Source organism: Spea bombifrons, chromosome 4 (genome assembly GCF_027358695.1).
Source record: "Spea bombifrons isolate aSpeBom1 chromosome 4, aSpeBom1.2.pri, whole genome shotgun sequence".
NCBI classification, from domain to species: domain Eukaryota; kingdom Metazoa; phylum Chordata; class Amphibia; order Anura; family Pelobatidae; genus Spea; species Spea bombifrons.
In genome coordinates this window covers 7,602,659-7,629,139 of record NC_071090.1, presented here as the reverse complement: position 1 = coordinate 7,629,139, position 26,481 = coordinate 7,602,659, and the positions used below count along the sequence as shown (strand labels likewise).

The 26,481-nt window shown below is 39.9% G+C and overlaps 2 long non-coding RNA genes across 2 annotated transcripts in view; both read left to right on the top strand.

Annotated features, from left to right (window-relative positions):
* The window catches only part of LOC128491283 (uncharacterized), a 38,122-nt gene extending 16,688 nt beyond the window's left edge, over window positions 1-21,434 (top strand). The window contains exons 2-3 of the long non-coding RNA XR_008354028.1: window positions 19,734-19,788; window positions 20,937-21,434. This is a non-coding gene — a long non-coding RNA (uncharacterized LOC128491283). The remainder of the gene's footprint in view (window positions 1-19,733; window positions 19,789-20,936) is intronic.
* Window positions 12,954-14,093, top strand: LOC128491284 (uncharacterized). The gene is made up of 2 exons (XR_008354029.1): window positions 12,954-13,108; window positions 13,854-14,093. It is a non-coding gene; the product is annotated as an uncharacterized LOC128491284 (long non-coding RNA).
* Window positions 21,435-26,481: the final 5,047 nt, after the last annotated feature.

The following is a 26,481-nucleotide window of genomic DNA, read 5'->3' as shown; positions in this document are numbered from 1 at the left end:
GATGCATTTTATGAATCTGTTTAAATCTTGTCTGAATGGAAAGCCTGCGGTTACCAAGGAAACAGGTTTTAAACATTGCACATGGCACTCAAACCTCCTACATCGCTTAAACCCCTGAACATCCTTCAAAATGAAATATTTAAGAAAAAATAGTTATATAACTCTCGCCAGCACAGAAAAGACGCGGATAAAGCAGGGGTATTATGTACTGGTTATTGGCACGGAAATTTGTGTTCAAATACATATGTTTCCATTAGCATTAGGACCTGGTTAATAAAAAAAAAAGCATCTGCAAAATCTCCAAACCGGTTATAATCATTTTGACATCTATTAATGCTTAAGCATTCATTAATTTATTAATTTGCATTGCTGATTTTTATTTTTAATTAATTACCCAGGAGATTTAGTCTCCTTGGTCGGGAAGAAGCAGAGTCTACAGGTTCCTGCGTTTGATATTATTTGGGCTCATTAAACTCTTAATTCGTGGAATAGATTGCATGTTGATTGAAGATGATGATAATGGATAGAATTTGGCAGGAGGTAAGAAGCACATTATCGTAATAATGTTCTCTGTTTCTTTACCCACTTAGTAAGAGGCCTGCTCTATGGCTTGAGTATTTTCAAGTAATAATAAGGCAATATGACCAGTACTAGAAACTGGGGGCTCTTGCGCCTCCAAGTTGCGCAGTGATTAGTGCAAGAAGAGCCAATATGGGCCAACACCAATGCCCCTCTCTTCCTTCTTCACGAGGAGCATACCTGGAAGTCTTAGGGGTAACAGATTTTTAGGGTAACAAAGTCTGGAGCAATATACATATTATATGATTTAATGATATCTGAGCATCCCAACTTGTGCTTTCCTCCCTGCTTGAAGATGTTGAGAATGTCAAGGCCATACTGGAGTTGATGAGGTGGCCCTGGCACTTTATGGCCGGCAGCTGCCTGATGATGTAAGTGCTGCCTATGAATGGATAGTAGCCTGTGGCTGGGCATTTCCAGTAGTGGAGAGGCAAAATAGGTCAATGTCGGCCAGAGTCCCACCATCTATTAGCCTAGTGTGCCAGATGGCCAGTATGGGGTTACTTCCTGACGAGTAATTATTTTCAAAACGGCTGACAGTAGAACCATTTGGTGGACTATTAAACGGTTAATATTTGGAAAGGTCTAAGGGTCAGCAGTTTTAGAAAGTTCCCAGGAGGGGTGGAGTGTGAGTTGGAGCCAAGCCAGGAGCAGAACCCTCTAGAGCTCCTCCACCCCAAGTTGCCTATAGAGGTATTAGTTAGCTGGGAACCTAAGGGGGCCAAATACCACCAAATTCAGCATGTTTTGCTATGTTGAAATAAAGTAAACCATTATATTTAGTTATAAATATTATGATCTAATTTATTCACAAGAATTGTGTAGGTAAAATGGCTCCTTTAACGCTTAGCAATCAGTCAATTTATGGGATTTTCCGTTTTCACAGTGTCTGACATATAACAGGCCTTTGATATCGTTTCACAGATGCCTCACCGAGCTGCAAAAATCACGCAGCGATTCCGAATGTATATATTATATTCACTAAAACAAAGGTGTTTCTGTTTTAACATGTTTTCGCCGTTGTCATGGAAGGTTTTCTCGGCAGGTTTCACAGTTGCTATGCAAAGATACTGTTTATATACGAGAGAAATGTACTTTCGGTATACGGGAAGTTAAAGGCATTTCTGGACTGAATATATATAAGTGCCAAGAATTGTGTCATATGGTATGTTACATAGACGGCTTTGGGCCGTGTCATAAAACTCTCCCACATTTAGAAGAAAGCCAGAAGCCATTTAATATATTATACTTTGCAGAAATACAATGACTCCTGTTTTACTCCTGTTCAGGAAAAAAAACATCAATTAGAAAGCTTATTTTAAATAAAAACCTAAAAAAAAAAATTTCAACCTTTTAAAATGGATGTGTCATAAATTAGAATAAATTTAAAAAAAATTACAGAAAAATTTTTTTGGGGGGGAATTATTAGGTTAAAAAATGACAGTATAATGTTTTTTTCTTAATGATTTTTAAAAATATATATTTTTAGTAGTTTTCCACATTACATTGGATATATATTACGGGGGTTAAGGCTACACCTCGATCCTTTTTCATCAGCTTGGATGAACATGTAAATAGGCTTGAAATAAATACAAATAAAAAACTTTAATAATAAAAATATATATATTTTTTTATAAAAAGGAAAAATATTTCAAATTTGAGAATTGATGAGTCATAAATAAGAGAATATTTTAAAAGTTTTTTAAAAAAAACAAAAACAAAGTATTATATTAAGAATAAAGTGTTTTTCATTATGATTCAGTAGCATAGTTTAATAAAAAAATTGTAACGGTTTTCACTATTAGCTGGTTTGGAAGACAGGATTCAGTGTACACATTGACCATTCTTCATAAAATATATATTTTTTTTTAAATAAATAGTTTTATTATTTAGTTACCTACTGGTAGGTTCTCAGTCTTTCCCTTATTTATTTCCTTTAAAAAAAAAAATACAAAAAACAATGATCATTATTTAATGTTAATATGTTTATCTAATAAAAAATGATTAAGCAATCTAATGAAGAAACAAATCAAGAAGACGGTAGCATCTAGAAAATATAGAGTTCAGTATTTGAATTGTATAGTATTTTAAAAATGTTGAAATTCTTAACACAAACAGTGTGTATAATGCTAAATTAATTTGACTATTTATGCTCTTTTTAATACAGATTATTACTTTGTGGACTATATAAATATATAGAATATGTTCTACTCTGATTTGATATTCGAGCAGTTGGTGCAGATCAAAACCTGTTTGAATACAGGTGACATTTGAGAATATCTTTCCCTTCTGACATGCCATGGTTTCCGTAAGAATCATTATTAGAATAAATTGTGAGGAACAGTCCTGTTTCCTTATTGGAGGTGGAAGCTGATGGGGCTTCATAAGGATGATAGGGCTATCCACACACACATACACACACACACACGCACACACACACGCGCACACGCACGGCTAGTTCCAATGTATTTGAATAGAGCAGGGAGTGTGTGAATCATGTCAGTAGGTCGAGTCAAATGGTCCTCCACAGAGATTAGATGCTGGTCAGATTCTTGAAACCTCTGGCCAAATCAAAAAGTCCCCCTGTGTGGTTCTTAGAAACACCTGACTGCCTCTATTAGCTCACCAGTCTCAGGATTGGCCTATTTAAAATGGTCACAAATATGGTATGTGGGGCCCTTTAACCTCAATACAAAAAAACTAAATAATCTAAACAGTCAACACTAATTCAATTGAGTAATAATAATTTGGAATGTGGTATTGTACCGTTTACATAATTTTAAAACATTATAAACTGTTATAAACATTATAAAAGTTGTTGCTTCTTGCACAAGTCACATACAGTATATACCAGGGGTCTTTTAATTCTACATAAGCAGGGGCAGGATGGCCCGGGAGGGCAATTGCCAGTTTGACTTGGGCTGGCCCACTTGTAGAGGAAGGAGCTCACTAGAGTCACATAATAGTACTGCCACTAACGCAGTGTTCAAACAGCTATAAGCCTTCAGCCAAGGTGTGAGGGTGTGTTAGTGTAATAGATGTGCAATTGTGAGTGTGTATGCGTGTCTTAGTGTGTCTGTTACAGTGCGTGTGTAAATGCATGTGTTCTAGTGCCTATGTTGGTTTATTGGGGAGGGATTCCTCAGCTTTATTTGCCCCTTGGGCCAGAAGCTATCATCCCTCCCCTGCACAAAAGATGGCAAGTCTGAGTTTTAAAAATGATTCAGACTAAACATACACATTGTTTCTTTTGGACGAGAAAATATTTGACGTCAAAACTGTCAATTATGGAAAATGTCCTTGAATTTTTTAGCTCTTTGGTTTATTTTTAGCTTCGCCGTGTGTCACTTTCCTAGAGTTGTGTATATTTTTATTCCTCGGCGAACATTGCCAAATTATAGTAACTTATTTTAGACATATGTGGATCCATGTGGTTCTCACATGGCAGAATGTATTTACTAAATCAGGGGTATAGTCGGAATACAGAACAAACAAAAAAAACAACAGGTGGCTGTTGTCTTTATATAGAATACTTTCCATTCCATATTTTAATTCTTGTGAACAAAAAAGTTATCTTAGTAAATCACTACTGGGTACAAAGCGTGATTTCATCACTAATATTATATGTATATATGTGAATATTTAAGTACATATATTCATATAATAGTATTTCTTGAAACAAGAAGGAGTAGGCATTGGTATCCATCTAGACTTACCTCTGTAACCGACCATCCTAAAAGGCATACTTGAGAGCCTGGGAACCTGGCCTGGAGTCTTCAGGTGAAGCTCGGCCTCCTTGGTTTTCCAGGTCACTCTTCTAAATTTTTGGGGCATGAGAGTAGAGTTTAGACATGCCCATTCCATGCCCAATTCTCCTCTCAATCCCAACCAATTTAAAGCTATTTCGGGCCAACCTCTGTCCCTTCCATGGATAACCACACTCATTGCATAGCTAGCCATGCCCCTTTGCAAATCATCCCTCTCAGAAGAGGGAGAGCTCCGGCGACCCTGTCCTGTAAAGCTCCAAATATGCTTGGGAGTTAGGCAAATTAATGAATTACAGTTGAAATTAGTAGGTGTTTGGTTCTAAACAAATATTTGTTGTATAGACCACTGAGTGTTAGCAGCAGATTGGGACCTGTAGTGTGCGGCACTCTTATGTCATTCGGCGGCCTTAGGCCTTAATGTGCCAGGGCAGCTTAGATATCCCCAGTCCAGCTCTGCTTGTAACAGTGGTCAACCCGGCCTTATCCCAATCAAAGGCTGGTGTGTTACGGAGAAACAAAGTCCTCTCCTCCGTCCGCTTTCCATACCTACAGTATGTTTTCCATGTCCAGACAATGAAGATATAAAAGTAAAACACAACATTAATTGTGAAGACAGGAGGAGAAAGGATTGACAAAATGTGTTTGAATTAACATAGCATATGGCCCAAAATGAATGATTATTTTTCTGTTGCTTTGATCGAATTGAAATGGCAAAACTCACTAATACAGACAGAGCTCTGAGAATTCTGTACTCAGCGTTGTTGCCAAGAGGGAGTTTCTAAGCTAGATACCCTTGTTTACAAGATTATTCTTAACCTTTCATATCATGGAGGAGAGTGAGGCTTCAGATGTATACTGCTCTATTATACTGTGCTTCTACTGAGGTTGGCAACCTTGGTAAATATGAGCAAAGAATGCTGTGAACGTGTGTCATTGTTTAGCTCTTTTCTTTAGAAAATACACAAAATATCCTGCTCTCGGATCACGGGTTTATCAAAAAACATATGGGTGGCAGAATGGTTGTCAATACGTTGTGCTACCTCCCTTTCCCAAGATAACATCTCTGGGTCTTGTCCTATGATGCCTGACAGGCCCGGACTGGCCATCGGGCAAACCGGGCGTTTGCCCGGTGGGCCGGGCCGCGGCAGGGCCGGATTGACTTAGGGGCTGATGGAGCTGCAGCTCCAGGCCCCTACCTTAAAATAGGCCCAGTCAGGACCGAACTGACTGGGCCTATGCGGCCTCTACGGCCACATTAACGCAGGGCATAAGCGGCACCTGCCCCTTAAGCCCGCCGCAACTGCGACCGGGTCCGCCACTCTAAGGGGCCGGGAAGCCCCCACCAGGGCCGGCTTGGAGGATGTTAAATAAAGTTAAAAAAAACAAAAAACGATGTTTTAATGTAAGCCCTGTGTGGCCGCAGACCCCTAAGGCCAGCCCTGGTGGGGGCTTCCCGGCTCCTTAGAGTGGCGGACCCGGTCGCAGTTGCGGCGGGCTTAAGGGGCAGGTGCCCCTTATGCCCTGCGTTAATGCGGCCGTAGACGCCGCATAGGCCCAGTCAGTCCGGTCCTGCCGCGGGCCCGGCCGCAGTTGCTGCTTGCTCCGGCAACAAGGTAAGTAGGGTGAGGGAGGGAGGTGCAGTGAGAAGGGGCACCGGATTGTTGTTTTGGAATCTTTCTGACCCTAAGATGCAACTAACTGTTCTCCAGCTATGATCCTTGGAGATTTGTTAGCCACTGGAACCATCCTCTTTACAGTGCATTGAGGCAATATAGACACATATCCTCTTCCAGGTTAAGTCATAACATCTCCAGGTGACAATTATTGCCATGAGAGTGGTCAGGTCTACTGAAATCAGTGGGTGGTCCACTAATGTTGCTCGGCGGCTGTTTACATCAGTGGGCAGTGGTGATGTAGTAGGAGGGGAAGTGGGAGGTGAGTAGGACGTGCCGCCATGCTCCCGCCAGCCGCCCAGTGTGCAAGATGACCATTCCGACATGTTTCCTCCTACATACAGCTGTTTCGCTTTGGCTAGATCCATGCAGGAAAGGAAAAGCTCTGACTCATATATGCAAATCTGAGAATGGAATTAAACCCAGTCACGTTTACAGATAGAGGATATAAATTAAAGGAGCACAGGCATTTGGCCGGGGTTATCTACGAGCTACTGACTTTGTCACGCGTAATCTTTTTTAAATCCCCCATCACAAAACAAATGATCACAATTCATTCATGAACAGCTTTATGGATTTGCACCAGACAAAAAGGGGTCATGCCTTAAACCTCTGCAGCGTTGAAAAAGATTCATGTGAATATTTTCTCCGTTTTGCAAGCCTACCACTTATTTTTACATAGCATTTGTTTTACACTTGGCTAATGTATTTCTAATGTATTTGTTTATGTATAATATTTATTGTAACTTTTAGGGTTGAGGAACAAGCACTATATCTTGCCTATTGTTATTGAATAATGATATACAAAATATACTTATTTCCTAGTGATCTCAGAATAGACGCTTCCATTGGATGTGGGTGGAAGTCCCATGCTTACGACGTTAAACCATCTCCGGCTTATTTATCATTTTCGCTATGAAAATGATGTCCGTAATTAATTCTGAGAACGGCATTGTGGGAGGTGTTTTTTTTTTTTCTGATTCAGTGTCATTTGTATGTAAGACTCGGCTGGTCAATCAATTTCACTAAGTACATTCTGTTCTAGAGGATTTGCCAAGAAATCCCCATTGATGAAAGGCAGAGTTTACCGAGCATAATGGAATATGTCCCTATTTATAAAAAAAATCACATGCATGCATGTATGTGACAAACTGTGAATCTGAACTTGTTGAAGTCAGTGGTGAATGCCAGGCTCGTTATCTAATACCTTCCAACAGTTCTACTTTTCGCAAGACAGTCCTGATGATCAGGCACGGTCCTGCTCGGCTGCCTTATTGCCCCGCTTTCACATGCAGTGTAGGGATCGTGAGCTGGTTAGGGATATCAGAAAATCGCCCCGACTGACCCACCGCGCTGTAAAATTGATTGAGGCCAGTGCTTTTGCAACACAGACCTTAATTACAGCTCTCACATAGCATATTGAAGCTGTGCCTCAGGATTTTAATTCATATCCTTACCCTCTGCTTGTGTCGTGAGGTGGTAGGGTAAGTGCATGGTCCTACCCCCTCCTGGCTATTACCATTCCTCGGTGAAGGTGTCCTGCCTTGGGCACGTCAAACGTTATTATACATTTTTTTAATATCTCCCATTGAATAATTAATTATAATTGTAATAATTTATGGCTATGTGTATATATTGGATAATGCATTATTGATATATTGATATATGTATATCATATAACCTTAAATTTCTCTTCTCCACGTGGATGCCTCCAGGGAACCAGTGACCCTTATGGACATTATAGGTCCCTTGTAGGCACCAATTTAAGAATACGTGAAATTGTTTGACTTAATGACATTGTGTACTCATTTATTAGGGGTCCGTGGAATGTACTTGTATAGAATGGGCAGGGAGCTGGACATTGCACTCCCACAACCCTGAGATTCTTATGTATGCTTATCATTCACCATCCCACCAGGCATCTGCCCACTGTGCGAGATGACCATTCCAGGTGGAACCCAACATACTAATGTACTAATTTATTAGGGGTTTGTGAAATCACTTGTATGAACTGGGCAGGGAGTGTGGCGTTAAGTCTGAAATAATCCTGAACAGTTAGGGCGATGTGCAAAGTGTGCGCTAGGTCGCAAACTTGCACCCCAGCCTTGTCTAAAAGCAGTGCTTCATTATGTTAGAATTACAATTTTGGCTTTCTTGTTTTGATACTGAGCCATTGGTGTTTCTTTATGTTTTAAGAGCTGACGATTGAGTTGATTGAACTCATTGGTATAGTTTCCGTGTGCACACGGTATTTGACAAAAAGTTGAGGGCATTGCATTCTCCAAAATGTCTTGGTATGTTGATGGGGACACACCAAGACATTTTAGACAATGCTATACTTCCATCTTTGTGGTAACAGTTTGGGGAAGGCCCTTTTCTTTTCCAGCATGACTTTGCCAAGGTCCAACCTTGAACTCAACCCCCTTGAACACCTTTGGGATGAACTGGAACAGAGATTGAGAGTCGGGCCTTCTCCTTCAACATCAGTGTCTGACCTCACAAATGCTCTACTGGATCAATGGGCACAAATTCTGACAGAAACTCCCCCAAATCTTGTGTAAAAGCCTTCCCAGAAGAGTGGAAGCTGTTATAGCTGCAAAAAGGGGGACCAACTACATATTAATGTCTATGCATTTAGAATGTGATGTCATTAAAGTCCCTGTTGGTATAATGGTCAGGTGTCCAAATACTTTTGTCCACATAGTGTATGTTTCACGTGAATACATGATTTATTGTCTCTCATTTTCGGGAAAAACACTTTCTTCATATTTGACAAAATTCGGCCATCTCAGTCTTCTGTTCAACTCCAATATTTTCGTTTTCGTCTGTCCAGGTTGCCATGGAAACAAGAAATAAGCGAGTGGAAGAAATTGAGTTAACTCCTCTTAGTGTAGGTAAAATGGCGGGCGTGGCGACTAACGGAGATTTTCATATTGCGCACTTTTCATTTTTGGTTTCTTTCATCCAATGTTGCATTCGTTCGTTTGTTATTCAGGCGAATGGGCGAAACGGTAAAATATGGCCCGAAAGCGCATTTGTACAAAAACAAATGTGCAAATCTACTTCATGTGCTTTGTTAGGTTCTGTGTAGTTGATTTCTCCTCTGCGTTTAGTCTACCTTGTGTAGGATACGTATGTTTGGCATGGCCGTGTTCACGTTAATAAATATGGGTCAACATTTTAATTTAAAATACAGCTTCTCCCTGCGGTGCTTCCAATATCTGCATAAATGTTGCTTCCTATGGGGACTTTAAAGCACTATTTCATCATTATTCTACTGGGACAGAAAAAAGAAATCGCAGAATCATAATTGGATATCTTATTTTTTTTAATAATTTATGCTCCCTAAAGCAATAGATTTTTTATTTTTATGATTTATTTATCATTAGCAAAATATTTTTCTGTGTTTATTTTCCATTAAAACATTCGTAAAAAATGAACCAACCCCCCCCCAAACATCCATGACTCATAACAGTGGCTTATCAAAAACGCTATAATGGTAGAAACAGATATTAACCAGCTTTGGGATTATTTTTCTACCCATTAGCTAGTGACACGCGGGGAAGATGGGAAAATAAATCTCAGCTGTGGTGTAACTACCAATGGGGTATTTTAGTTCCACTAACCCTGGTGTGTGCATGCACTGAAATGTAGTGGGAATGCAAGAGGCCCAAAGGTCACAATTGGGTTTCAAAGTATGGCGTTTGAAATCTCGTACTTGGGTTATGCCTAAAAAGTGATCCTGTCAAACTGTGAGAAGTGGTCTAATCACCACAGCAACCATTGGCATGTTCGTACAGAGTGGACCATTCCATTAGTTGCTATGGAAATAGAATCACTTTTCATTATTGAGGGTTTTGAACACTTTTCATCCCTATATAAATTTACATAGGGAAGAAAGGAGTAGTGGACCTTGGATTAAGCGGTAGGTAGATAGCAGTAGGTCCACAGTAATTTTAATAAGGGTGGTCTCACTAGAAAGTCGAGAGCGAAATCAGATTTTAGAGGGTCAAGAAAAGAGTTGAAGTCAAGAAACATATTTATTATTTGTTCAAGCAGCTCTGACGCAAGAAAGACATGGGATGGTAAACAGGGAGGGCTTATTCAAGATTGGAGTTATGAAGGAAGAAGATGGAAGGAAGAAGGATGGGGCAGATCCAGAATAAGGGAGCGGTTGAAAATATGATGTAATGTAGAGACACGAGTAGATGAGAGAGACCGTGTAACGATGAAGGTATTGAACTGAGGGGACATCTGGTTGGACAAGAGGAACGAAGAAGAACCTCATCTTCAGTTACAAGAGAATTGGTTTAATGTAGAAGAAGAGTTGCGTGAGTCAAAGAGAGGACAAGGGCAGCAGAACGGCTGCAGATATTTTACATCTGATGGTTCCACTTTTATTATTGAAGTATGTGGCAAAGTCAGAGGCACTAAGGTTGTGATAGGGTGAAGAAGAGAAGTATTTAGGAGGCGTTTGGGGTTATCAGGGAGAAAAGAGGTAAATGAGGCAAAGTAGGTTTTCTCAGTAGTGGTAAGAGCAGAGTAATAGGAACGCAGCATGAATTTATTGTGCAGGTAGTATGAAACTTCTGCTAACTACGTTAAGCAGTGTGGGATCTAAGGTGTCAGGTTAGTGTTGTCTGAGAATTTTTGAAGATTGAGAGAGCTGGTTAGGCGAGGCTGTTGGGAGTAAAGAAAATGAGTAAGCGGCAAGGTGAGAGAGCAGGAAAGGAAGTGATGGTCACAGAGGGGGAAAGGGGGATTAGATAAATTAGTGAGAGAGTACATGCTAGAAAAATAAGATCCAGAGTGTGACCATCGTTGTGAGTAAAGGAGAATGCTGTGTGAGATCAAAAGAGTAGGTAATTGCAAGGAGTTTTGAAGCCACTGGGCTAAAAGGGGGTGTCTACTGGGATGTTGAAATCTCTAAGGATGACAGTGGGGGCAGAAGGAGGAGAAGTGGTCAAGGAGTAGGAGGAGAAGTGGTCAAGGAAGATATTAGCAAGGCCAGGGGTGCAGTATACAACAGCGATATGTAAGGAAAAATGATAAAATAGCCAGATAGCATATACTTTAAATGATCAGAAAGAAAGCGATGGAGCAGAGGGGATTTTTTGAAAAGTGGAAGTTGGGGAGAGTAGGAAGTCTACACCAACGCCCTTTGTGTCATCAAGTCTGGGAGTGTAAATGAGGTGAAGGCCACCATATGAAAAAAACAGTGGTAGATGCAGTCTTACATGAGGTTAGACAGCTATGAGTTAAGTATGCTGCTGGGTGGTGAGCAATGCTATAGGCATAAGCAGTCATGTATTATCTAGGATTCTGTGAGATTGCACAAATGTGTTATATGAACATGGCAAACCTTAATAGGCTGAAATATGCAGCTCATGTCGCTTCACTCCCCTCCTCTTCTTTTTGTGTGTGCATGTTATTATCTACTGGGAATAAACAGGGTAGCCAAAGATTGGTGGTTCCTGACACTCAGCAGAAGAAGGACTTTTTACAGTAAGAACAGTAAAGTTATGGAATTCACCACCTATAGTGTAGAGGCAGTTCCATGGGATGCTGTATGATGCAGCTATTCATGCATTATTAACTGGATGTATAGGTGGATCTGTGTAGTATGCAAGTATGGCAGACAGCCGGTATAGTAACCAGTATGGGTTCCTGGAGAACCTATAGTGGCATGGGGCAGTCAAGCTGCATTTAGTCTCACAGTGCCATGCACACACAAAAAGGTCACAAACCTCCTCTGTCAGGGGACTAGTAATGTCCATCAGTTCCGGCACATGCGCATATCTGTTACAAAAGACATTTAGACAAAAAAGTAAAGCAAGATCTAACCTTTAGAAAGCAGAATGTTACGGGGCAACCCTAGCTTGCGTTAACTATAGTATGAGAGCAGCCATTCCTGGAATTACTTGTCAAGCGGCTACTATTTCTATCTAATAACCTTGCTCATCACTCATTATAATATTACATCCCAACTTAAAATAGCAAAATAGTTTAAATTGCAAATTGTTCGTACTTTAAATTAAATATCTATACTATACTAACCAATACTATACTATTGTTGATAGATCATATAAAATAAGCCAGTATTTATTTATGATAGCCAATGAAAAAGATTTTTGTTCAATTCCGTAAGCTACGTAATGACAAATGTAGCTTGACTTGGATTTTGATTGGTTGTTAATTGTGTAAGCCAAACATTGTCTGTTCACGTTTTTCCATTTTAAGAATTTGAACATGTTGACAGACCAACATACTTAATATATCTAGGGAATCTGTTTGACACATGAAATGTAAATCTGTAATACAGTGCCCGTGGGTGAAAGGCAGCATATCAAGGACAGTTTATGCTATAAAAATAGGGTTTTTCTTTAACAAAAGCTGAACATGAAGTTCCACAAGTTACTATCCTTGGTCTTTTTTTATTTTTTTTATTCCCAAAAACATCATTTCAAAACAGCACAGAGATTTAGTATAACATGTTTTTGGACAACATGATATCATTTAATGAAATAGGAAGTTCAACACTGATAATGTAAGGTTATGCATTTGTGAAATTGTAGCAAAAAAGAACAGTATATGATTTACAACCTTGTTTAGTCTCAGAAGCTTTTAAAGGTTAACACAGTTTAAATACGTATTCCAAAGATGGATAAGTGGGTTCGATTAAAATATATTTTGTTTTATTGTTAAAAAAATATACTTTTTTAAATGAAAGAGTCAAATTATTTAAAGCATAGAATATATATATATATATATATATATATATACGGTATATATATATATATATATATGTATATATACCGTATATATATATATATATATATATATATATATATATATAAGGATACCCTGTATCTTTTATGCGCATAGTTTTTTTGTTTTTTTTACCCTCGTACAATACTAGTCATGGAAGATATCCGGTTGCTATTTGAGAGCATTATTGTTCAGCTAAATTAAGAAAAAATTAAGGTTTTTTTAAAAAATAAATATATTATTGGTAAATGTAATATGGTTGTGTGATGTACAGTGTGTAATGGAAAACGTTCAAGGTTTTCAACCCAGGCACATTATGAGGTCAGGGCCGGCCTTAGGGGTGTGCGACCTGTGCGACCGCACAGGGCGCCATGGTTGCAGGGGCGCCTGACCGGGACTTAGATTAAAGCATCGTTTTTTTTTGTTGTTTTTTTTTTAAACTTTATTTAACATCATTGATGTTAAATAAAGTTTAAAAAAAAAAAACGATGCTTTAATCTAAGTCCCGGTCAGGGGCGCCGTGAAGTTCTCGGCAACCGCTCAGCGCCCCTTACTCTCCGTGACTCCGTCGCGGTGCCAGCATCTCATGTTGAGCGCCGGACTATACCGGCGCTCAACATGAAATGCCGGCAGAGCGAGAAGACGGATGCCTCCCGCTCTTACCGCAGGACTCCGGCAACAAGGTAAGTGGGGGGGGGGTAGTTTGAAGGGGCAGAGGGGGGGGTAGTTTGAAGGGGCAGGGGGGGGTAGTTTGAAGGGGCAGAGGGGGGGGTAGTTTGAAGGGGCAGAGGGGGGGGTAGTTTGAAGGGGCAGAGGGGGGGTAGTTTGAAGGGGCAGAGGGGGGGGATAGTTTGAAGGGGCAGAGGGGAGGGGTAGTTTGAAGGGGTAGAGGGGAGGGGTAGTTTGAGGGGGGGTAGTTTAAAGGGGCAGAGAGGGCGGGTGGTTTGAAGGGGCAGAGAGGGGGGGTAGTGAGGGGGGGGGCAGAGAGGGGGGGGTAGTGAGGGGGGGGCGCCAGAGGAGTAGTCCGCACAGGGCGCCACAACGCCTAAGGCCGGCTCTGTATGAGGTTCAAACATTTTGAAGCTGACACCTTCATGTTCTACTCTGGTTTAGTGATATCTGAACATCCTAACTGTGTGCTTTTTCACTAAAAACCCCAGTTGACACAATTTAGAATATCTTTACAACCTTGCAATTGGTGTTTCCTTTTTTTTTATTTTAATAAGGACCAATAACAAAACCATTAGGTTGCCACCATTAGCAAATCACTACAATAGAACTTGTGTTGGATCATGTATAACTACTAGGCAGTTGGATTATAAAACAATACATGTATTAATATATTTCAAAAAAATGCAGTTCATAATAAATCGATCAAGAGTAGACACATTGAAAATTCTATAAAATCCGTTAAAATGTGTACCGTAATATTTATGATCTGGTGTTATGGAGAACCTGACGCGTTTCGCCAAATTCTCTTGGAAGCTAGGCAGGTCAAGCCACGGTCTGTACCCTATGGGCAACTGACTATGATGCGGTGGGCTACAGAATTTCTTAGCTACGATAGAATCTTTCTGACAGACTGATTAAGGGTTAATATTTAGAGCCTCTCAGGGTCCCATCTATGCAGATATATTTCATTGACTGTTAAAGAGATGACATGCAGAGACAGGGCTACTTATTCAAATAAAGATTTTTTCCTACCAAAGGATCAGGAGCTTAGCCGTGTTTTGGATGTTGGGCTGTTTTCTATACACGGTTTGTCAGCTACATTTTTTGCTGTCAATGAATAGCTACAGTTACAGGTTGCTGATTAATGTCGGTATGGTGGCCATGTTATTACAGCCCTTGAAGTTTGGCCAATAGCCCTACTGTGCATGATTATCATGCAATATGTTATGCACTGACAGGGAGGTGACTCGTAAGTCTCAATTTGGCAGCTGCTTTTCTCGGAATAGTCCCAGGATGATCAAGCGTTTGTACTAACCGTGTAAGATTCCAGCTTCCACTTCAATAATGATTTAAACCTTACAGGTGCTGTTCCACTTAGACCGTAACCTAACTGGGTTCTATAGCGTGTTTAGCAAATACACCTTATCAGATCTGTCATTATATGCATTCCTCTGAAGGTTTACTTACAGAACAACAACCCGTCAGTGCCCGCTTTCTAGTCACATGTCAATTAAAGGTGCCGTTCCGCATAATTTGTAACTACGTTCAGCAATAGAAACATATTTCCTAGTACTGTTCAACTCCCAAAAATTTTTAATTATGTAAAGTTTTGCCTTTTATAGATTTTTTCTGGGAACGCTTTATTGCCATGCCACCCCAACTAAGGTACTGATAACTTGTTACCATGAAAACCGAAAATGCTTCTTATAGTTTTTGTAGTTTTTTTTCATGTCATTAAACATTTAAAGGGAAAAAAGAAAATCACAGATCTGCTAATTTTGTAGTTAGCGTGCAACACAGTGAAAAAGCTTTAAACTCGGCAAGGCATCTGGAACAGTGCTTTCGATCCCATTCTGTGGGGTACTCTGTACTCCGAGGGGCCGCAATCTCCGATAGCGGGTTGGGTGCGGCAGTGTGCGGCCACTGGTTGGGTATACCCAGCCGCCGTCCAACCGTCGACCTCACTTACTGTATATCATTTGGTTGCTGCTGGCCTGATAGTGCCAGGGCCGCCTCGTCATCCCCAATCGGGTCCTGGCGATATCTGATCTTCCCAACTGGTCCAAGCTGGCCATAGACTACATTGGATGCAGTAAAGGTGATGTATGCCTTTATGACACAGAGAGCCATGATATCACATCATAACTCTGTGTTTCGCAGGGCTGTGCCAAGGGTAAATGTGTCAAGTGACAATCAGGGCCGGCCCAAGACTTAATGCCGACTGGGGCGAAGTTTAAAATGACGCCCCCCCCCGCCGATGCCGGAGGTGGCGGCATTTTAAGCTTCGCCGACGTCATTATCTACCCTCCCCCTTTGTACTTACCGTTAAACAGTCCTGCGGCGAGTCTCCCTGCTCTGCCACGGTGCCGGCTTGTAATGCTGAGCGCTTGAAATTGACGTCATTTCCGGCGCTCAGCATTACAAGCCGGCACCGAGACCGAGCTAGAGGGCTCGCAGAGGAGAGAGAGGGGAGCCGAACGGGTAAGCGAAAACCACTCGGCGCCCCTCTCTCCTCCGCTTCAAAAGAAAAAGTGCCGCCCCTTCAAAAGTGCCGCCTGGGGCAATTGCCCCACTCGGCTCCATTGTAGGGCCGGCCCTGGTTACAATAACTAAAAAGAAATACTGCAAGGTTCTCTTTAAAGTACATTATAATGGTTACAGGTTTTGGATTTGGCAGAATTGCTTTTTATACATGAAACTATTGATTTAAGCATTCAGGCTTTATGAGAGGAGTAATTTTCCTTTGCTCCGATTCGGCCAGTTCCTGTTCTTGATGTTGGTGCTAGACACAGCACGGATTTGGAAAGAAAAACCTATTTTTCCAGATGTATTAAACGTAATATTCAATTTATATATATGTGAGACTTAGTCACTAATGATTTTGGTAGCAGCAGATGGACCTCTAGGCCAACTCATCAAGCCCTAAGCAAGTGCATGAGTTGAGTTGTACATTTGCCCTTTAGAAACTGAGATCCCCGCAAGCGTCCTTTCGGATAGAGGCCCAAAGACGCAAGGGGAAGAAGACGTTCTAGCTGGCTCAGCTCCATCTCCCGTTCTTGAGTGTGATGAACAAAAAAACATATTTAATTGTAATGATAAACAAAACATAGTTACTTCTAATGGAAAATACAGAAACCCCAAACTGATTTTTGTTTTCCTCATTTTCTTCAATTTAAACACATAGGACAATTGCCCTTAAATGAGATTTTATTTTTACAAGGAAAAAAAAATAAAAGCTAAAAAAAAATATATATAGATTTTGTAGCGTTCAGAAACTTAAAGTAGAAGGCTGTACATCTCAGTGGACTTCATACTTAACCCCACCAAAAGCTGTTTCTCACTGGACCCTCTGTTTAGCTTGTTTTAGCACTAGTGATGTCAGAATAATCTAGTAGTCAATCTGACATCATTCTTTAACAACTAATGCGTTAAAGAACACGGTGTTCGGTGTCATTTCACCAGAAGTGGAAGTACTTTTTTTTTTTTTTGCACTAGATACCGATACTTATTTTCAAGCCCAAAACATTTACTTGTATCAATTATATTGTATTTTTTGTTTTTCTTCTAGAGGAAGTAATGTTCTGTAGCCAAACATTTAAATGTTATGAAAGATGACATTTGAAACTGCTGTATATGCTGGTCTCTCATGGAACCACGTGTTCTTTGACATTTTAACAATTTAACATTGCTGCATACCACAAATTTAACACACGTGACCTTCAGGGTAAGCATCCTTTTAATTTATAGGTCTTCATGAGCAGGATAGACATGGGGTCTCCCCAGAGACTATTTAAAGAATGGAATACACATTGAACATTCAAAAAAGTCCTAAGTCAAGGAATGTCAGGGAAATGCTATGGCTGGAGACACTGCTAACAGCGTAAAGAAATTCCTTAACGTGAATAACATGCATTGCCAAACCTCAGCAAATTATTATTAATAGTAGTAGTAGTAGTAGCCGTAGCTAGCTTTTTTTGCACCCGAGGCAAGAATGGAAATTGTGCCCCCCAGCTATGTTTTTTTTTTTACAGAGGTTGTTTTATTTGCACTGCCTTTACACACACCTGTCCATAAACACACATACACATTGCCTTTACATACACCTGCCCATTAACACGCATTTACACATACACTGCCCTTACACACACCTGCCCATTAATACGCATATTCACATACACTGCCCTTACACACAACTGCCTTTACACACATATACACACACACCAGCTTCCTGGCACTCTACAACATTTGCCGGCACATAGTGATTAGGGAGAATGGAAGCCAAGGTCTGAATTGACAGACCTCGCACTCCTTAATGTTGGGCTGGTTTGAGGGGGATTGCGATCTCCCCAACCAGCCCTGCTCATCGGGCATGCACTGCCCACAGGGGCTCCTGATGATGGTTGGAGAGAGCTCAGCAGTCCCCTGAAGACCAGCCCGGGAGGGGTGGCCTTTCCGCTCACCTCCTCCCCTATAGAATCGCTACTGTTTTTTAGCTTCATGGTGAATCAGATTGCTGGCAGGAATGTGATTCACCACGGGGCCCTGTTGAGCTGGGTAGGGAGATCCGTGATCTCTCGAATGCTTCACCCTCACCCTTTCTATGGCCCTGAGAAGTAGTAGTATCTTTTATATATAATCAGAAATAATAGTCTTTTTTTTCTTCTTGTTTATGTATTTAATAATCAAATACCCAATAATATTCCATCTTTTATATTTGGATCTTTACCATGTTTAATCTGAAAACTTTGCTGCAAGAATTTAATAGTAGACTGAGTTGAATTGAATGGCAGCGTTTTAATTACAATTAATTATGTGTTTTCTTAAACAAGCAGTCAAATTACGCGTTTCCGAGGCTGCAGATTTCAATAAATGCTTTTATAAACAAATGGTATCCCACCCGCCACCAAGAAACTCAAATTGCCATTCTGCAAATAATTTATACGGAACCTCACTTCTGGATTAATACCTGCCATATTCCTGTATGACAAGAGAATGCAATCCCGGTGTTTAGCGGTACTGTAGGTGTGAGGTTAGTTATTAGCTGGGGCGGGAGGCAAGCCTGGCATATTAGCCCAATAATATAGTAGCCCAGAACACATTTTGCATGCCTTCTATACCCTATCATTTAATGTGATCTTCCCAGATTTGTTCAATATAGAGTCCATATAGAGAACATAGGTTGTACTCAGAAAGGATCTAGGAAGGGTGGAATTGCTTTCAGATATCCCGACTGTGTATTACTATTGAAGTCCTTTTTTATCTTTTTTTTATGTATTCTTTCTAAATATAGCTTCTCAAGGAACTATCTCCTTGTACCACCTGCTCTACCTCCCATGGTAATTAGGTTACTAGGCACAACGTATATGATTTATGGTTCCAGACCTCGGGTTATACTGTCGGTGCTGTGAAAGAAGAAGTATATTTGGAGTAAAATCTCCATTTTGCCTGGTGGGCCAATAGGGCCACATACTTATCAATACTGCCACCCTTATGGATCCCAGGGTCACTTTATCATCCACAGTCCAGCCCTGCACACACACACGCTTCTAAAGGTACTGCTGACCATCTGGATTCTGATCTGTTCAGCTGTACCATTCTATAAATGCTCATTCTATGTATGCATCTTTGTATATCTCCCTCTCCATCTCAAAAGGAGAAAGACATAATTTGGATGTTGCTCTGAAAAAGAGAGAGAGATACAAATCTCATAGGAGCTTAGAGCTGCGAGACAGAAAACCAAATGATTATTTTCTCACCTCTGAAAATGATCAGCTGAAATGTCGTCAAACTGACATGATTCATACGCTTTCTGTATAAATACAAACCCAAGCTGCACTGAGTATAAGCAGAAATAAGAGCGCAGATCTGACCAATGAAAAAAACAAGTTAGCCCTTGCCATTTTAGCGTTTTTAATTTGTATGTGTATGTAGGCAGTTCCTTGGCGGCTAGTAAACACAATATTTAAAGTCAAAGGAAAAACATCAAATACTTCTACTTGCTGCTGTAATTAAACCCATTATGTCTACAGTTTTGAGCACATAATGCAAGCATACTAATACTGTTTCAAAACTATGCTTGAAGAAAAATATATTAAGGCCATTCATGATCTGGTGTTTTGAAATGAAGCTAGGTTGATGGAGACAAAAAGGTTGGATTAAAATGTCCCATTTGACCGATATAGTCATCTGCGTATTTGCATATAAACATAATCTATATGTAAATATACATCAGAGCAGAATGAAATCAAATGACTCTGTTTGATTTTTGATGCAGGTGAAAGTGTCTTCATCATCAGAACACATGGGAGGACAGATTAGCGAGACATAAGGTGAGCTTTTGGGACATTTCCACTTTTTAATTCTTACTCATACCTATTCGGTTTGGTACAACTCTAAGCCACCAATTCCACAGTGAAAATCCCTCGCCCTACAACCTCAAAGAGGACTATTCATTAAGTGGTGATCTGTGGGAGAGGAAGAGTTGTGCTTTCATCTATTGGACATCACAATTAGGACAGTTTAACCCCGCTGAGCTTCTGATGTAGAAAGTGCGTGGCTGGCTCTGTATAATGCATAGTTAAATCACTGAGATGTCTTCAAAGTTTCTTCGTTTCTTACATTATACAGGGCCAGCTAAGCCTTTCTTGCTGGAGAAGCCTATCAGCTTCGCATCATCTATTCCTCACATTTTATTTGCCCTTTTATTTCCCTGTCATTTCTGGTGGACACTACCGATATTGGGTTCGTTGCTCTGAAAGCCTAGACTATCTCCTCAAACCCCTTCTTCTGCACCAGATCACTTTATTATGAGAAACTATTGAACGAAACATTATGATATGACTGAAAAACAGTACATTTAATGCTCGTCAAAGGGCTTTAGGCTTTTATACAACAACACATCTCGCGCTTGGTAGTGCACATCTGTGGGACACTTAACACCAGTCAATTCTTGTGCTGGATCTCATATCCATCTACTGGTGGATTTCAATGGGACTTCTTTCCTACCAGTAACGCCATTGCCTACACATCTGACGCCACAGAAGTACTTTCATATGTATTCGTGTTTGGTGAAGCCGTTTTGGGGCAATAAGCTGTCTATTTTTTTTAAAAAAAGCTAGTCAATCTTCTAAGTTGAATTTCTGTTACTGGGGTTGGGTTTCCCAAAAGCACACTTGGAAGTCGAACGGTCTAAGGGCCATCTTTAAAAATATAGAAGCTGAAAGGAATACATTTGAAGATTCCATTGATTTGCAGTTAGAACTTCAGGCTCTGACTTTCTCACGCGTTGTGTTGATCAATAACTCCCCACTGAGTTCAGAAATGCCCCTTGCTGACCATGCTTTGTGCACATTCCGCCATCTTTTTGGAAAGAGTGCCATAGACACTGTATTTCTGTTTAGGCGTACATTGATTATAAATGTCGCCCCATGTTTTATGCATTTTCCCCTTGTGATGATGGATCTTTTTTCTCTTTTAGGAAACCAACCTGGTTCTAGTCCCGATCCGGCTGTCAAATCGGAGAATCAACAACCTGTTTAAAGACTTGTGTGCAATAAACTGACACAGCGAGATCTACAACTCATACATTGTTTCTTCTTACTTCAATTATTTATATCTTTCTAATTATTGAACGATTCCACTGCAGGAAAATATTCTTCCCATAAATATGATATAAATTTAAAGCAGACTTGTTGGTAGTAAATATTTTAATATGAAATTTAACCTTATATATTCATATATTTAAATGTATTTAATATATCAGGTGCCATTTTCTTTAAATTCATTTTTTTTCACAGTTCTATTTATTCATTATATCAGTTTTACTAAATTGAGGTGAAAATAAATTAGAGTTGTCATCTCCATGAGATTGTTATTTTAGTAAGTAAATAAGGGTCTTTGATTGTGTTGTTGTTGTTGTTTTGTTCCTTATGAATTACGGTATATAAAAAGGTGTAGCAAATTGTACGGCCTGCAATTTATGCTTTAAATTCTCCTGATTTGATACTTAATTTTTCTTTACTTGAGTTAATCCAAATTTTTTTATAATTTGTGTTTATAATTCATAATCAATGACTGTGATGTGCCTGCCATGGGCGAGCATCATGAATGGTCAATAGTAGGGTTGTGATGGTCCTAGAAAATACATAGTTGAGTCGGTAAGATGATGTTTACAGGGCCAGTTCAGCTGTTCTTGGTATGGAAACCCATTGGGATAAGCCCCACATAATGAATAGTCATAGAGGTAACATGTTCCACTCTATCGCAAAATGCTAAAAACACATATGACACATGTATGTGACACGTGTATATGAATGGGGCAGAAGAAAGCTTTGTGAGAGTCTGGGGTTTCCACGAGATACATTTCTGTTCATACAATGGAGTCTGACACAACCTGGCTAGATCCTAGTAGAAGAGGGGATTCAACATTATTACCGTATTTGGTCAATTATAAGATGACCCCCCAAAATCTGAATATTAATTTAGGGGAAAAAAAAGAAAAAGCCTTATTTAATATAAACTATGATTGTGAAAAAATGATTTTTTTGTTTTTATTTTCTTTTATTTGCCAACCAGCAGATTCTGTGGCGCTCCACCGGTCATACTAGGCAGAGTGGACCTTTCTGGAGCTCTCCTCTGGGAAATAAAAAATAAATATCTTCCGTGCTGATATTGGAACCAAAAAGTAAAATAATCACACAATAGCTTTAAAAATGAAGTATTCATTATCATTATAATAATATGCACAATGTGTTAGCTGCCTTTTCCTAGTGGATTATTAGCTCGTTTCGAATAAGTATTTTAGCTGTGTGACCAGGCAGCCGTTGGATACTCCTCAGCAACGTCTCAGCCTCTACGAGATCCTTTCTCCCGTTCCATGATGTGCCTGGGAGCAGGAGGTAACGCTGGTCTGTCACTTGTCTAAATGATGCTGCCTTTTTCTGAGATGCCAACCTAATCCTGGGGGGAAATACAAGACCTTAACTTAAAGAAGATAAAATCAAGGCTGAATAAAAACAGAAACTGTGAGTCTGCAAAAGGGTTTTCTTAGGAAATGGCTAAATGTGAATAATATGTTCAATTAATTTATTTTAGTTTTAACTCAAGTCCCTGACGGTGACTGTAAATCATTGTGAGGTTGTGAAAAGTCTGACAATTCACTTTCGTATTCCTGGTTTTGAGTCATTTGTGTGATATTAAGGATTGCAACCAGGCCCAGACTGGCCATCTGGCAAACCAGGCAAGTGTCCAGTAGGCTGCTGTCCAACATCGCTCCATACACACCCGATCTGACGCTCCAGCAGTGTGCTACAGTATGCAGCTCATATTGAGCTGTCGGCCACACTTATGTAATTGGCAGCCGACGCCCTTAAAGTGCCAGGTTCACCTCATCACCCTGGTCCGGCCCTGGTTGTAGCACATGAAATTTTGATGTATAACAAATGGGTACCCTAAGCCCTACATTATCTGCCAATGGCATCAGATAGGATGGAACAGGAGATCTCTTATTCTGTCACTTAGGGGCTACTTTTGCTGTGACTTGCAGTGAAAGTACCACCACTGCTTTTAACCACTAGTATATTATCCACAACAGTGGTCACATGGCTAGGGCCCTACAAGCACAGAGACTCACCCAAAAATTAGGCATAACACTAATGCTTTGGAGGTAGTGATCATTTAATGACATAAATGTTTGACAGGTTTTCAAACAAGGAGACTGGGGGCTAAGGTCATTCCCATTGTCTCTTTAGGGGTTTACACATAGCTGACAACAGTCTAGAGTCTCCTGAGACAATCCGCACACTTATATCCCAGGTGTGTCTCTATCACGGAAATGCTGACACGTCGACGTGAACAAAGCCGGTATCAGTCTTTGCGTCTCCGTAAAAGTGAGATGGATTTTCCCATAGATCCCATGTTGTGATGCCCTCATATTGGTGCCAGACCTATGCATGACATCACATGCCCTCAAGTGTCCAGAAAGAACCCAGAATTATTATAAGAATGTTTATTTGGGATGGGTATGGCTGTCGGCCTAAGAGTATGATGGCTGTAAGGGTCTTCCAATAAAACCAGGGGTTGGATCAGAATAAAAAACAGCTTTATTAAATAATAAAAGCAAAAATGGATAAAACACAAATCTATTTAGGGGAGATTCCTGGCACGGTTTGTGTTGCTTCCTACACCTCCTTTCAAAGACTACTCCCATCGCTGAACCTTTTTTTTGTATTTATAAGAATGTTTATATTTACTTGATACAGGAGCTTACTGAAATACTGTATCCCTGGGTAACGTCAGTCCTCCAGTTTCCAAGTAGCAGCATCTTTCATGTCATTTTCAAAGTTAAGTTTGCTAGTATAAAACAACATCTTATTTAAAATTTTTGAAATAGTGACAAAACATCAACTTAGTTAGATTCCCATCACCTCTATTTAGTGCTAATTTTTCTTGATCACTTAATGTAACTAATCACAAGCATAAAAAGTATATGCCATAGAATACTTGTGTCTAATTAGGGCTTCAGGTAAGCTCTGAAGAGGAGGCATCATGCTTTTCACTTGAAGAAGACATCAGTTTATGCTTGCGGATCCTGGCTAGTACCTTTTGCATGATTCCTTTCATAGGTGGTGCTACTATATACCTTCAATATTTGTGAGAGAAGCAGGCCTAAGTGAAGCAGAACTATCATAATGTGTTCATCTTTTGTAGTGCCCGAGGCCTAAGCCAGTCCACTGCTCTCCCTTGTGCCACCATCCTTCTTCTGGGCTCAGCCTTTTAATGATTGACAACACCAGGTGGTGGGCCAAAAAGTGGGCCACAATTCCTCGACAAAGAGATTGATAAAGTCATACAGAAAACAATTAATTCAAGTTATTGCTGCTAAAGGTTATACAAGCCAATTAATCATCAGGTGTACTTAGTTTTTCGTACATGGCTTCTCCATTTTGGCTTTATTTTTGTTGAATAAATCATGACACGGTGTAATATGTCAAGTGTTGTTGTTCACCTGAGGTTGTATTTACATATTTTTTTTAGACCTGCTGGGGATAGATTATTGTTATTATGTTCTGATATGTAAAACCATATAATTCAAAGAGGGTGTACTTTCTTTTTCATATATCAAATCAACACTGTGTCTGTGATAATTATAAACTTATTTAATACACAAATTAATAGTTGTCATTTTTTAATTCAAATTAAATCATTTTTTTAAATCTCTGTGCTAAGCTTGGCAAAGTTTGTATTTATTCATATTTTTTAGTTATAATAACAGCCAAATAAAATTAAACATTCTCTTATAACATGACATAATTCTGACTGTACCATGTAGTCTTATAAGCAAATTGTTACAGAAGGATCCATTCACTAAATATTTGATGATAACTTTAGGGAGACTTAAAGCATCTCCCAGAATGTATGAATTGTTATTTGTGAAGGAACGCAACCTTTGTGAATAAGGGTAAGAAATAATCTTCAATGAGCCACTGCATGATTCAGCCACAACAAATATAAAATCTCTTTATCACACAGGTGCTTCCATCACTATTTTCATGTACAGCTATTATAATGTACTAAACTAATGGCCCAACCTTGTTAAACTATGGATGAGCGCCAGGTTCTCATTGTGGAGATAACAGCATAAAATCCTTATATTTTATTTATTAATTAAACAAGTCTAGATTTAATTAGAGCTAATTCAATTGCATGATATACCTGAAATTTGGCACTCTAAATCCCAGTGGTTGTATAAACAGCAGAGAATGTTTCTTACATTTAAGCTATTACACTGGTAAACCTACTCCATACTCCATACCTTAAATAAACAGCAGAAAGTCAGATGTCTCATCATAGATAATATCCGACAAGAAAGCATTGCTTATTCACAGAGATGAAATTACGCCACCCGAGGGAATTAATTATGTTATTCGATGCATTTCTGGTCTAATCCTTGAACAAAATAGAACACATTTCTATTATCTTGGTATTTTTTTTTATCTATAGTTGCAGCAGTTCGTTAACCTACGGTATATACAATAATGTTTATCATGTTTTATTAAAAAACAAAAAAACAAGCCATACAAACATGCACTTGATTATGGGGATATATAAAGTGTATGAAAGAGCCTATCCTGCTGTAGCTTAGAGCTTCTAAAAGTAAGTTAAATGCGCCATCTAGTGTTTGATTAATGACTCATAGAAACATAGAATTTGATTGCAGATAAGAACCATTCGGCGCATACAGTCTGTCTGTTTTTCCTGATAATAAAGACTCAAACCTTAGTCAGTCCTTGGATTCGTCTGTGAATCATGTTCTTGATTTAGGATAGCCATATGCCTATCCTTTGCATGTTTAAATAGCTTCATTGTTTTAGCCACAGGGACGAGCTAAGGTAGTGCAGGCACTCACTTAACAAGGGCGCACTCCAGGTCTTGTACCCCCAAGAGGCAAGGTAGATCATGAGATCTCCCTTCGGCGGCCCATTTTAGAAACGTAAGTCTGTGAGGCCATGGCAAGTCCCAGCAGGTCTGTATCGGAGGAGATTAATGTGAGGACACTACAGGGAATAATGGGGACATGGCAGGTGCTGATGGGGACAATACAGAGGCTGATGGGGGCATGACAGGGGCTGATGGGGCATGACAAGAGTCTGGGTAAACGTGGCAATGGTTGTTTGGGACATGGCAGGGACTGGGGTGGACATGGCAGGGGCTGGTGGTGGACATGGCATAGCTGATGAGTACAATACAGGGGCTGGTGGGAAGATGGCAGAGGCTTATGGGAAAATAGCAGGGCCCAGTGGGTACATTTTATGTTCATTATATGGTAGAAGTGGACATGATATGAAAGTTGAAGCATGTAACTTGGTGAAAAGAATGAAAATATTAAGGTTGGCATATGTATGGATTTTCAGCTCCTGGTTTACGTCACTTTCAAACAAGACCCCAATATGTGTTCAGCAACATCTCCCGAGGACAGTCATATCCCCATGCATGGGTTTGTCGGGTTGTTTGGGAGGTAAAAC